The sequence below is a fragment of the Anastrepha obliqua genome, unplaced genomic scaffold (assembly GCF_027943255.1).
Source record: "Anastrepha obliqua isolate idAnaObli1 unplaced genomic scaffold, idAnaObli1_1.0 ptg000059l, whole genome shotgun sequence".
NCBI lineage: Eukaryota > Metazoa > Arthropoda > Insecta > Diptera > Tephritidae > Anastrepha > Anastrepha obliqua.
In genome coordinates, this window is record NW_026562198.1 from 137501 (window position 1) to 149952 (window position 12452).

Consider the following 12452-nt stretch of genomic DNA (forward strand, 5'->3'; position numbering starts at 1 on the left):
AAATGTATTGAAATGAATTTTTCCCATACATTTTTGACAATGTGAGGTGTGCATGGCAAAAAACACTCACGGTGAAGGCATGTGATATAATATGAAAATATCAAAAGTTAACTAACCAATGATATTGAAGCATATAAATCGAATCATAACTATATGAAACTCGAATTTGAGCCATATTAAACTGGTAATATTGTGATTTTATGCCTGGTTTTCCATACGTTAGTTTAAATAGAAAAAAATTCTCGAATATATATACATATATGAAGAATCTATATTCTATACTAACATTTTATGGAATATAACCTTGGCATATTGCCATTAAAATATATAATAAAGACATTTCAAATCAAACTGAAATGTATTGAAATGAATTTTTCCCATACATTTTTGACAATGTGAGGTGTGCATGGCAAAAAACACTCACGGTGAAGGCATGTGAAATAATATGAAAATATCAAAAGTTAACTAACCAATGATATTGAAGCATATAAATCGAATCATAACTATATGAAACTCGAATTTAAGCCATATTAAACTGGTAATATTGTGATTTTATGCCTGGTTTTCCATACGTTAGTTTAAATAGAAAAAATTTTCGAATATCTATACATATATGAAGAATCTATATTCTAATACTAACATGTTATGGAATATAACCTTGGCATATTGGCACTAAAATATATAATAAAGACATTTCAAATCAAACTGAAATGTATTGAAATGAATTTTTCCCATACATTTTTGACAATGTGAGGTGTGCATGGCAAAAAACACTCACGGTGAAGGCATGTGAAATATAATATGAAAATATCAAAAGTTAACTAACCAATGATATTGAAGCATATAAATCGAATCATAACTATATGAAACTCGAATTTAAGCCATATTAAACTGGTAATATTGTGATTTTATGCCTGGTTTTCCATACGTTAGTTTAAATAGAAAAAATTTTCGAATATATATACATATATGAAGAATCTATATTCTAATACTAACATGTTATGGAATATAACCTTGGCATATTGGCACTAAAATATATAATAAAGACATTTCAAATCAAACTGAAATGTATTGAAATGAATTTTTCCCATACATTTTTGACAATGTGAGGTGTGCATGGCAAAAAACACTCACGGTGAAGGCATGTGATATAATATGAAAATATCAAAAGTTAACTAACCAATGATATTGAAACATATAAATCGAATCATAACTATATGAAACTCGAATTTGAGCCATATTAAACTGGTAATATTGTGATTTTATGCCTGGTTTTCCATACGTTAGTTTAAATAAAGAGTTATGGAATATAACCTTGGCATATTGCCATTAAAATATATAATAAAGACATTTCAAATCAAACTGAAATGTATTGAAATGAATTTTTCCCATACATTTTTGACAATGTGAGGTGTGCATGGCAAAAAACACTCACGGTGAAGGCATGTGATATAATATGAAAATATCAAAAGTTAACTAACCAATGATATTGAAGCATATAAATCGAATCATAACTATATGAAACTCGAATTTGAGCCATATTAAACTGGTAATATTATGATTTTATTCCTGGTTTTCCATACGTTAGTTTAAATAGAAAAAATTTTCGAATATATATACATATATGAAGAATCTATATTCTATACTAACATGTTATGGCATATTGGTGTTATTGTATTTTATTCCTGGTTTTCTATAGTTAGTTTAAATAGAAATAAATTTTTGAATTCAAAATTTTATATTCTATACTAGCATTACATAGAAATTATCCTCAACTGTTTGTTTCTTGTATAAATACAGGAAATTAAACAGATGATGAAGAGAAAAAAATAAGAAAAACAAAAATTTATAAGAAAAATTAAATTTTAAACAAAGGAAAAGAGGAGAAAATTTTTTCAATCATATATATTTATGATTAAAAAATAGAATTATGAAATTATTAATTTCAATTCAAAGAGAAAAATTATGTAATATATGAAATTATTACATTAAAAATGCATTTGAAAAAAAAAGTAAAATGTTATTAAGAATGATAAATTATTTGAAAATTGGCAAATATTAAGAAGAAATATCGTTCTTATATTTTTATATAAAATATATAATATAGAGAACGAAAATTCTTTTTCATAAAAAACGGTTTTTGAATTTTGATAAGAAAAGCTAAAGGGGGGTCGCCCCTTTACTTTTTATATACACCGTAATTTATGAAATTTTCAAATATGAAAAACAAAGAAAAATATATAAATAAAAATATTATTCTGGTTGATCCTGCCAGTAGTTATATGCTTGTCTCAAAGATTAAGCCATGCATGTCTAAGTACAAACAAATTAAAAGTGAAACCGCAAAAGGCTCATTATATCAGTTATGGTTCCATAGATCGTTAACAGTTACTTGGATAACTGTGGTAATTCTAGAGCTAATACATGCAATATAAACACGGACCTTATGGAACGTGTGCTTTTATTAGACTAAAACCAAGCGATCATTTGATCGTTAAATTGGTTGAACTCTAGATAACTTGCAGATCGTATGGTCCCGTACCGACGACAGATCTTTCAAATGTCTGCCCTATCAACTTTTGATGGTAGTATCTAGGACTACCATGGTTGCAACGGGTAACGGGGAATCAGGGTTCGATTCCGGAGAGGGAGCCTGAGAAACGGCTACCACATCTAAGGAAGGCAGCAGGCGCGTAAATTACCCACTCCCAGTTCGGGGAGGTAGTGACGAAAAATAACAATACAGGACTCATATCCGAGGCCCTGTAATTGGAATGAGTACACTTTAAATCCTTTAACAAGGACCTATTGGAGGGCAAGTCTGGTGCCAGCAGCCGCGGTAATTCCAGCTCCAATAGCGTATATTAAAGTTGTTGCGGTTAAAACGTTCGTAGTTGAATTTGTGCTTCATACGGGTAGTACAACTATATATTGTGGTATGTACATTACCTTATGTATGTAAGCGTATTACCGGTGGAGTTCTTATATATAATTAATACAATGTATTTTTTATATATTCCTCCTATTTAAACCTACTTCAGTGCTCTTCATCGAGTGTTGTTGTGGGCCGGTACAATTACTTTGAACAAATTAGAGTGCTTAAAGCAGGCTCCAAATGCCTGAATATTTTGTGCATGGAATAATGAAATAAGACCTCTGTTCTACTTTCATTGGTTTTTAGATCAAGAGGTAATGATTAATAGAAGCAGTTTGGGGGCATTAGTATTACGACGCGAGAGGTGAAATTCTTGGACCGTCGTAAGACTAACTTAAGCGAAAGCATTTGCCAAAGATGTTTTCATTAATCAAGAACGAAAGTTAGAGGTTCGAAGGCGATCAGATACCGCCCTAGTTCTAACCATAAACGATGCCAGCTAGCAATTGGGTGTAGCTACTACTATGGCTCTCTCAGTCGCTTCCCGGGAAACCAAAGCTTTTGGGCTCCGGGGGAAGTATGGTTGCAAAGCTGAAACTTAAAGGAATTGACGGAAGGGCACCACCAGGAGTGGAGCCTGCGGCTTAATTTGACTCAACACGGGAAAACTTACCAGGTCCGAACATAAGCGTGTAAGACAGATTGATAGCTCTTTCTCGAATCTATGGGTGGTGGTGCATGGCCGTTCTTAGTTCGTGGAGTGATTTGTCTGGTTAATTCCGATAACGAACGAGACTCAAATATATTAAATAGATGCTTTCAGGATTATGATGTTGAAACTTATATAGCCTTCTTTCATGCGTACATCTTGAATGTACAAGTGTTTGAATGTGTTTATATAAGTGGAGTCGTACCTGTTGGTTTGTCCCATTATAAGGACACTAGCTTCTTAAATGGACAAATTGCGTCTAGCAGTAACGAGATTGAGCAATAACAGGTCTGTGATGCCCTTAGATGTCCTGGGCTGCACGCGCGCTACAATGAAAGTATCAACGTGTATTTCCTAGACCGAGAGGTCCGGGTAAACCGCTGAACCACTTTCATGCTTGGGATTGTGAACTGAAACTGTTCACATGAACTTGGAATTCCCAGTAAGTGCGAGTTATTAACTCGCATTGATTAAGTCCCTGCCCTTTGTACACACCGCCCGTCGCTACTACCGATTGAATTATTTAGTGAGGTCTCCGGACGTGATCACTGTGACGCCTCGTGTGTCACGGTTGTTTCGCAAAAGTTGACCGAACTTGATTATTTAGAGGAAGTAAAAGTCGTAACAAGGTTTCCGTAGGTGAACCTGCGGAAGGATCATTATTGTGTTCCATATCCGTAAGAAAAACAAACAAACAAACAAACAAACAAACAGACAAGCAAACAAACGAACAAAAAGAAAAAAAAAAAAAAAAAAAAAAGAAAAAAAAAAAAAAATTTATATAATTATTTTGAATCCATAATTCTTTTTATTCTTTTTCATTCAATTTGTGATCCATCAATTATATCATATTAAATATAATATATGATGGTACATTTTGTAATGTTTTTTCTTATTTTTTTCTTTTAAAAACCTTTAAACATGAAAATAAAAAGTTGTACTTATTATTCATTTGATTGAATGATAAGTTAATTTGTTCACAATAACAAAAGTGGTATATATTTATTATATTATTATATATATACATAAAATGATTAAAAAAATACAAAATAATTGAATCATAATAAATACCACCACTGTATTATTGTTGAACTAAGACATTCGCAACTTAATAAAAATGTTTAGAGTTAAATATATTTGATATATATTATTGAAAGAAAATCAATTTATATATTATTAATATTATTTAATTTTACTCTTTCAATTAATATATGCAAAAAAAAATTGACATTTGTTATAAATAAAAATAAATAAAAAAATACTCTAAGCGGTGGATCACTTGGCTCATGGGTCGATGAAGAACGCAGCAAACTGTGCGTCATCGTGTGAACTGCAGGACACATGAACATCGACATTTTGAACGCATATCGCAGTCCATGCTGTTATGTACATTAAATTCAATTTTAAAGTACTGCTTGGACTACATATGGTTGAGGGTTGTAAGACTATGCTAAATAAGTTGCTTATTCTTTTATAAAAATAATTGAATTTAAGCAAATGTGTATATTATTGGATTTTAAATAATTCATAATATTAATAGCAAAAAAAATAAAGATATATAATGAATTTTATTTATTATATATTCTTTAAAAAAAAAATCCTCTCAAATAAAATGAAATGATGAAAATATTGAATCTAAGTATTCTTTACAAAAAATTTTCATATTATTTATATATATATATATAAAATAATAATTTATATATGTAATTAAAAGGAGGAATGTCTAGCATAAAAATTAAATTTTTTATTCTAGGATTGCCTCATTTTACATTATTATTATTTTTATATATTTACAATATATAAAAGGAGAAAAGAAAAATAGAGATGAAAAGATGATATAATTTTTTTATTAAATTGTGAGAAGATAAAAAAAGAATATTAAAACAACCTCAACTCATATGGGATTACCCCCTGAATTTAAGCATATTAATGAGGGGAGGAAAAGAAACTAACAAGGATTTTCTTAGTAGCGGCGAGCGAAAAGAAAATAGTTCAGCACTAAGTCACTTTGTCTATATGTCAAATGTGAGATGCAGTGTATGGAATATCTTAATATCTAGTATGAGAAATTAACGATTTAAGTCCTTCTTAAATGAGGCCATTTACCCATAGAGGGTGCCAGGCCCGTATAACGTTAATGATTACTAGAAAGATATTTCCAAAGAGTCGTGTTGCTTGATAGTGCAGCACTAAGTGGGTGGTAAACTCCATCTAAAACTAAATATAACCATGAGACCGATAGTAAACAAGTACCGTGAGGGAAAGTTGAAAAGAACTCTGAATAGAGAGTTAAATAGTACGTGAAACTGCTTAGAGGTTAAGCCCGATGAACCTGAATATCCATTATGAAAAATTCATCATTAAATAATTAAAAAAATAATGTGCATTTTTTTCATATAAGGACATTGTAATCTATTAACATAATAAAGTATTTATCAAAAGATCATTGGTGATATTAAGTTTATTTAAATTAATTTGCTTTTTAAGCATATTAACATAAAATAAATACTAATGATTTGATAAAGTGTTGATAGATTTTATTATATATAATGCTAAAATTCATTTTTTGAATTTTACAAAAAATTTAATATCTATGATATTAATATTTATTTGTATGCATTTATATGATTAACAATGCGAAAGATTCAGGATACCTTCGGGACCCGTCTTGAAACACGGACCAAGGAGTCTAACATATGTGCAAGTCATTGAGTTATATTAAACTTAATGGCATAATTAACTTAACTTAAATATAATGGGATTAATTTTTAGTCTATTTTTTAATAAATAGTCAATTAATTCAATCCCGGGGCGTTCCATATAGTTATGTATAATGATAATTTATTATTATTTATACCTCTAACTGGAGCGTACCTTGAGCATATATGCTGTGACCCGAAAGATGGTGAACTATACTTGATCAGGTTGAAGTCAGGGGAAACCCTGATGGAAGACCGAAACAGTTCTGACGTGCAAATCGATTGTCAGAATTGAGTATAGGGGCGAAAGACCAATCGAACCATCTAGTAGCTGGTTCCCTCCGAAGTTTCCCTCAGGATAGCTGGTGCATTTAAAAATTATATAAAATAATCTTATCTGGTAAAGCGAATGATTAGAGGCCTTAGGGTCGAAACGATTTTAACCTATTCTCAAACTTTAAATGGGTAAGAACCTCACCTTTCTTGATATGAAGGTTGAGGTTATGATATAATGTGCCCAGTGGGCCACTTTTGGTAAGCAGAACTGGCGCTGTGGGATGAACCAAACGTAATGTTACGGTGCCTAAATTAACAACTCATGCAGATACCATGAAAGGCGTTGGTTGCTTAAAACAGCAGGACGGTGGACATGGAAGTCGTAATCCGCTAAGGAGTGTGTAACAACTCACCTGCCGAAGCAACTAGCCCTTAAAATGGATGGCGCTTAAGTTGTATACCTATACATTACCGCTAAAGTAGATGATTTATAAAACAATTTCGATTGATTTATAAATTTTGAAACTTTAGTGAGTAGGAGGGTACAATAGTGTGCTTAGAAGTGTTTGGCGTAAGCCTGCATGGAGCCGCTATTGGTACAGATCTTGGTGGTAGTAGCAAATAATCGAATGAGACCTTGGAGGACTGAAGTGGAGAAGGGTTTCGTGTGAACAGTGGTTGATCACGAGTTAGTCGGTCCTAAGTTCAAGGCGAAAGCCGAAAATTTTCAAGTTTTTAATAAAAAAAAATATTAATAAAAATATATTTAAAAATAATTAAAATACTTGAATTATTTTGAACGAAAGGGAATACGGTTCCAATTCCGTAACCTGTTGAGTATCCGTTTGTTATTAAAAATGGGCCTTGTGCTCATCCTGGCAACAGGAACGACCATAAAGAAGCCGTCGAGAGATATCGGAAGAGTTTTCTTTTCTGTTTTATAGTCGTACTACCATGGAAGTCTTTCGAAGAGAGATATGGTAGATGGACTAGAAGAGCATGACATTTACTGTTGTGTCGATATTTTCTCCTCGGACCTTGAAAATTTATGGTGGGGTCACGCAAACTTCTCAACAGGCCGTACCAATATCCGCAGCTGGTCTCCAAGGTGAAGAGTCTCTAGTCGATAGAATAATGTAGGTAAGGGAAGTCGGCAAATTAGATCCGTAACTTCGGGATAAGGATTGGCTCTGAAGATTGAGATAGTCGGGCTTGATTGGGAAGCAATACCATGGTTTATGTACTCGTTCTGGGTAAATAGAGAATTACGATTCTTGTTCCCCGGATAGTAGTTACGTAGCCAATTGTGGAACTTTCTTGCTAAAATTTTTAAGGAATTATATCATTCGATATATATTCCTTTTAAATTATAACGATTATCAATTAACAATCAATTCAGAACTGGCACGGACTTGGGGAATCCGACTGTCTAATTAAAACAAAGCATTGTGATGGCCCTAACGGGTGTTGACACAATGTGATTTCTGCCCAGTGCTCTGAATGTCAAAGTGAAGAAATTCAAGTAAGCGCGGGTAAACGGCGGGAGTAACTATGACTCTCTTAAGGTAGCCAAATGCCTCGTCATCTAATTAGTGACGCGCATGAATGGATTAACGAGATTCCTACTGTCCCTATCTACTCATTCGCAGTGTGACTGCTGAGCTGAACGGACGTGCCGTGCGCTGTGTGCTATTTTTGCGATTTCGCTGTGTGCCTGTGTGCTATATCCGCGTGTGATAACCGGTAGTGTTATAGTTGTGCGAGTGACGCTTATATTGTTGTGGCTGTACTATTGCGGTACAGTGTTTACAATTTATTGCGCTAGTGAGTGCCGTTGTCCGAGTGACGCTACTTTGTAGTAGCTGTACAGTGTTTACGAATAATTGAAAGTGCCGTACGGTAGTGTTGTTGGACACTCCAGTGAGTGCCAATATACTCCGTGCTATAGACACAGAGTGCGTGTTTGTGAGTGCTGCTAGATACAGCGTTGGAAATTTTCCATTAAGTTGTTTACAACTTTTGCGGGCGTGCCGTTGTTTTTCGGCGTGGTGTGTTGTGCTAGTGACGCCACCGTTTGCGTGGCTGTACATTGCGTACAAGTGTACCTTGTTGGTAAGTTGTTTACAACTTTTGAGTGCCGCTATTTCTGGCGTGGTTTTTGGCGTGTGCCGCTAATTTTTGGCGTCCTTCTCGTGTGCGTGTGCCGTTACATTTCGGCGTGGAAGTACAGTGCGGGCGTACACTAGGTTTGTCGTGCCGCTATATTGCCATATTTGGCAACAGTAAAAAGGGCGTCCTCTTTTGTGCGTGGGTACAGTACTGCGCCAAGGTTGAATACCTTGTGCAGGTGCTACGACCAAAGCGTGTTGTGTTTTTGCCTGCGGTCGAGCTCGGCGTTAGCTCCACCTTGGTCGACCCGTCCTTGTTCGGGGAACAGTGTTCTGTCCGGCAAGGCATTGGTGGTGGCCTTTGCCAAACCTTTGGTTGGCGCTGTGGGCTACGCCCTCGCGCTTTGCTTTGGCTCGCCGATAGGTGCAGCCGCTGTGTGCGTGCCTGTGCGGGATTCACTCCTGCCGTGCAGTAGTTGCCGTCGCCCAAAAGGGACCCAGTTTTTGTTGTTGCTCGGGAGGCCTTTATACGGCGAACTCGGCAACCTTAGTGGTGGAGAGTTGGGCAATGCCCAAATCAGAAGGGTTGAGGAAGAGGGCGAACACCTCTCTTCCAAGCGGGTCGGCGGTGCCATCGTCGGCAATGGACGAGACGACGTCCGGAGAGGAGGAGGTGATCTTGCGGTCTCCTCCCCGTTCCAAGAAGAAGACCGCTGGAGGTGCAGCGGTTCCGGTGGAGAAGGTATCTTTAAAGGTACCTGAAAAGGTGAGTGGAAGCGAGGGTGGTTCCGAAAGCGGAAAGATTGGGAGTGGGCGCAAGGGGCGGAAGACGGGGGAAAAATTAGGTCCCGCAGGGAAGCGTTTGGAGGAAATCCGTGGGGAATTGGGTGCTTCCCTGAAAGGTTTGGGTGCGATCGGTGGGGATGCCGAACGCAAGAAAGTTGGGGTGCAGTTTATGGGGCGCTTCAAGTCCATTGTGACGGCCTTTAGTGGAGCCGTCATAGACATGGACGGCGTCCCGAAGAGTTTAGCTAAGGACCTCCTGGGATACTCCTTGGAGTTCGAGGAGCTTTTTGTGGAGATGGTGGCGGAGATCGCCCATCTTCGTGGGCGGTTAGAAGCCACAAAGACAAGTAGGGAGGAAGCACCTCGGAGGACGGCTGGAGCTGCGCTGGCTGGTGCAGCGATGATGCCGGCACCTCAGGCGCCTGCGCCTGTGTTGCCTGCGTTGCCGGTGCCCAAGCCAGTTGAGACCTGGTCGGTCGTAGTGAGGGGTAAAACCCCCACTACTTCCAAGGAGGTGATTAAGAAAGTGGTGAAGGAGGTAGGGCCTTCCATGGGGGTTAGGGTGCACGAGGTGCGCCCGTTGAAGGATGGAGGTGCGATTATTCGCACCCCATCCGTTGCCGAGAGGGATAACTTGGCAAAAAATGCCAAGTTTTCTGAAGTGGGGCTCGATGTGAGCATACGCCGGAAGCTGGGGCCTAGGGTTGTGGTCCAGGGGGTCCACACGGAGATCTCCCCTGAGGACTTCATGGGAGAGTTGTTCCGGTTGAACCTCAAGGAGTTCAGCCCTGGGTGCCGTGAGAAGGACGTGAGGATGATCAGCCGTCCTTGGAAGGTCAGCCCCGATGGGGTGACGAATGTTGTCCTTGAGGGAACGGACATGCTAATGTCCGCCCTCCTGGAAGCAGGTCGTTGCTACATAAAGTGGTTTTCCTTCCGGGTACGGCCAGACCAACTGACGCCCGGCTGCTTCCGATGCATGGGGTTTGACCACAGGGTGGCAGAATGCAGAGCCAAGAAGGATGTCTGCCGTAGGTGCGGGCAAGAAGGACACAGGAGTGCAGGTTGTGGCAATGCCCCGCATTGTCGCAACTGTGCATTTAAGGGCAAGCCAGCCGGACATCTGATGATGTCCACTGTCTGCCCGGTGTACTGTGCCATTGTTGCCCGTGCGAACGCTAGACATTGATGGTTGAACTATATCAACTGAACTGTCAGGGGTCATATGCCGTGATGTGTGAATTGGGGGCGTGTATGTCGGAGGGGGGCTGCGGCATTGCTTTGCTCCAGGAACCATACTCCACCAATGGGGTGGTGAGAGGCCTTCCTGGGGGCTTCAGGGTCTTTACGGACCTTGGAGTCAAGGCCGCAGTAGCTGTGTGTGAGCCAAGCTACTCTTGTGTAGTAGTTGACTCATCACAGTGGGGAGTATGTGTGTGTGTCGAGGGGGAATTCGGCAGAATGAATGTCGTCAGCTTGTACTGCAAGTCTGACGAGCCTCTAGAGCCCTACTTAAGATACATTGATGCGGTGCTACTACTTGAGAGTAGCATTCCTGCCATCGTGTGTCTTGACGCGAATGCTACCTCCCCGATGTGGTTCAGCAAGGTATCCAGGCATACTGCTGGATATCGGAGCCACACTCGGGGTGAGGTTATGAGCGAGTGGGTTGTGGCGAATAACCTTCTTGTAGCAAACGAACCAAGCGTATGGTATACGTTTGAGGGGCCTAGAGGTGTGAGTGACATTGACGTGACGCTCATGAATGACGCAGCAGCGGGTAGGTTCGAGTGTAAATGGAGTGTTAGGGGGGGTTGGGGAATTAGTGACCATAATTTAATACAAATTATGGTTACTCCCCGTACCCCGCAGCTAGAAGGGGGGAGTCCATTGAGGCGATGGCGTACCTCGTGTGCTGACTGGAACCGATATGGACATACTGTTAGGGAAGCGGTATTGAATATACCGCTTAGGGAGTTTGAGGAATTGGGGGTCGACGAGCAAATTGCTCGTCTATATGAATGTGTCTGGGGTGCGAATGACTTATTGTTTAGGAAAGCTAGGGCTGTGAGAATGAAAGGTGTGAAATGGTGGACGAGTGAGTTAAATTCAAAGAGGAGGTCTGTCCGACGCTTGAGGCGGTTGTTTCAACGCGGCAGGCGGACCAATTCGGAGAATCTGTCTCAGCTCAAGTATCAATTTAGTGTAGGGATGAGAGAATATAAGAAGATGCTTGTGAGAGTGAAGGAGGAAGAGTGGAGGAGATTTGTGGGGGAAAATAGGGACGACCCTTGGGGACAGGTCTATAGGATCTGTCGGGGTCGTCGAAATGAGATGGCTAGCTCTCTTCGCGTAGGTGATACTGTATTATCGACGTGGAGAGAGTGTGCCAATGTTCTGTTAGGCGAGTTTTTTCCCAGGGCTGAGGTTCAGGTTCCTCCTGCACAAGAGGTGCCTGTCCCTCCAATAGAAGCTGAGGAGTTGGATTATGCATTTGGCCTGGTCAGGTCTAAAAGGTCTCCAGGTTTCGATGGTTTGAACGGAGAGATGTGCAAATGCTTGTGGAAGTTCATTCCGGAATATTTGGAGGCCATTTATGATAAATGCATATGGGAGGGATATTTTCCACGCGAGTGGAAAATTGCTAGGGTCGTTGCACTCTTGAAGTCGCCCGATAGGATCAGGAGCAATCCTCGATCTTATCGTGGTATCAGCCTCCTTCCAGTACTTGGAAAAGTGCTGGAAAGGGTTATGGTTGAGCGGCTTCAGGAGCTAACTCGGGGTGTTAGGTCGGATAGGCAGTATGGGTTTAGGAAAAGACGTGGTATAGAGGATGCGTGGTTGTATGTTCAGAGTGTAGTTAGGGAAAACGTCAATAAATATGTCCTTGGCATATTTATTGACTTTAAGGGGGCATTTGATTACTTGCGCTGGGATCGTGTGTTGCAGCGATTAGAGGAGCTTGGCTGTCCGGAAATTACTCTATGGCGGAGTTATTT

The 12452-nt window shown here is 39.2% G+C and overlaps 1 non-coding gene and 2 pseudogenes across 1 annotated transcript; all 3 read left to right on the forward strand.

The window, feature by feature from the left end:
* The first annotated feature begins 2255 nt into the window (after window positions 1–2255).
* LOC129251620 (small subunit ribosomal RNA) lies at window positions 2256–4246 on the forward strand. The gene has a single exon (XR_008583034.1). It is a non-coding gene; the product is annotated as a small subunit ribosomal RNA (ribosomal RNA).
* Window positions 4247–4843: 597 nt separating this feature from the next.
* LOC129251619 (5.8S ribosomal RNA) lies at window positions 4844–5024 on the forward strand (annotated as a pseudogene).
* A 444-nt stretch (window positions 5025–5468) lies between these two features.
* Window positions 5469–8245, forward strand: LOC129251638 (large subunit ribosomal RNA; annotated as a pseudogene).
* Window positions 8246–12452: the final 4207 nt, after the last annotated feature.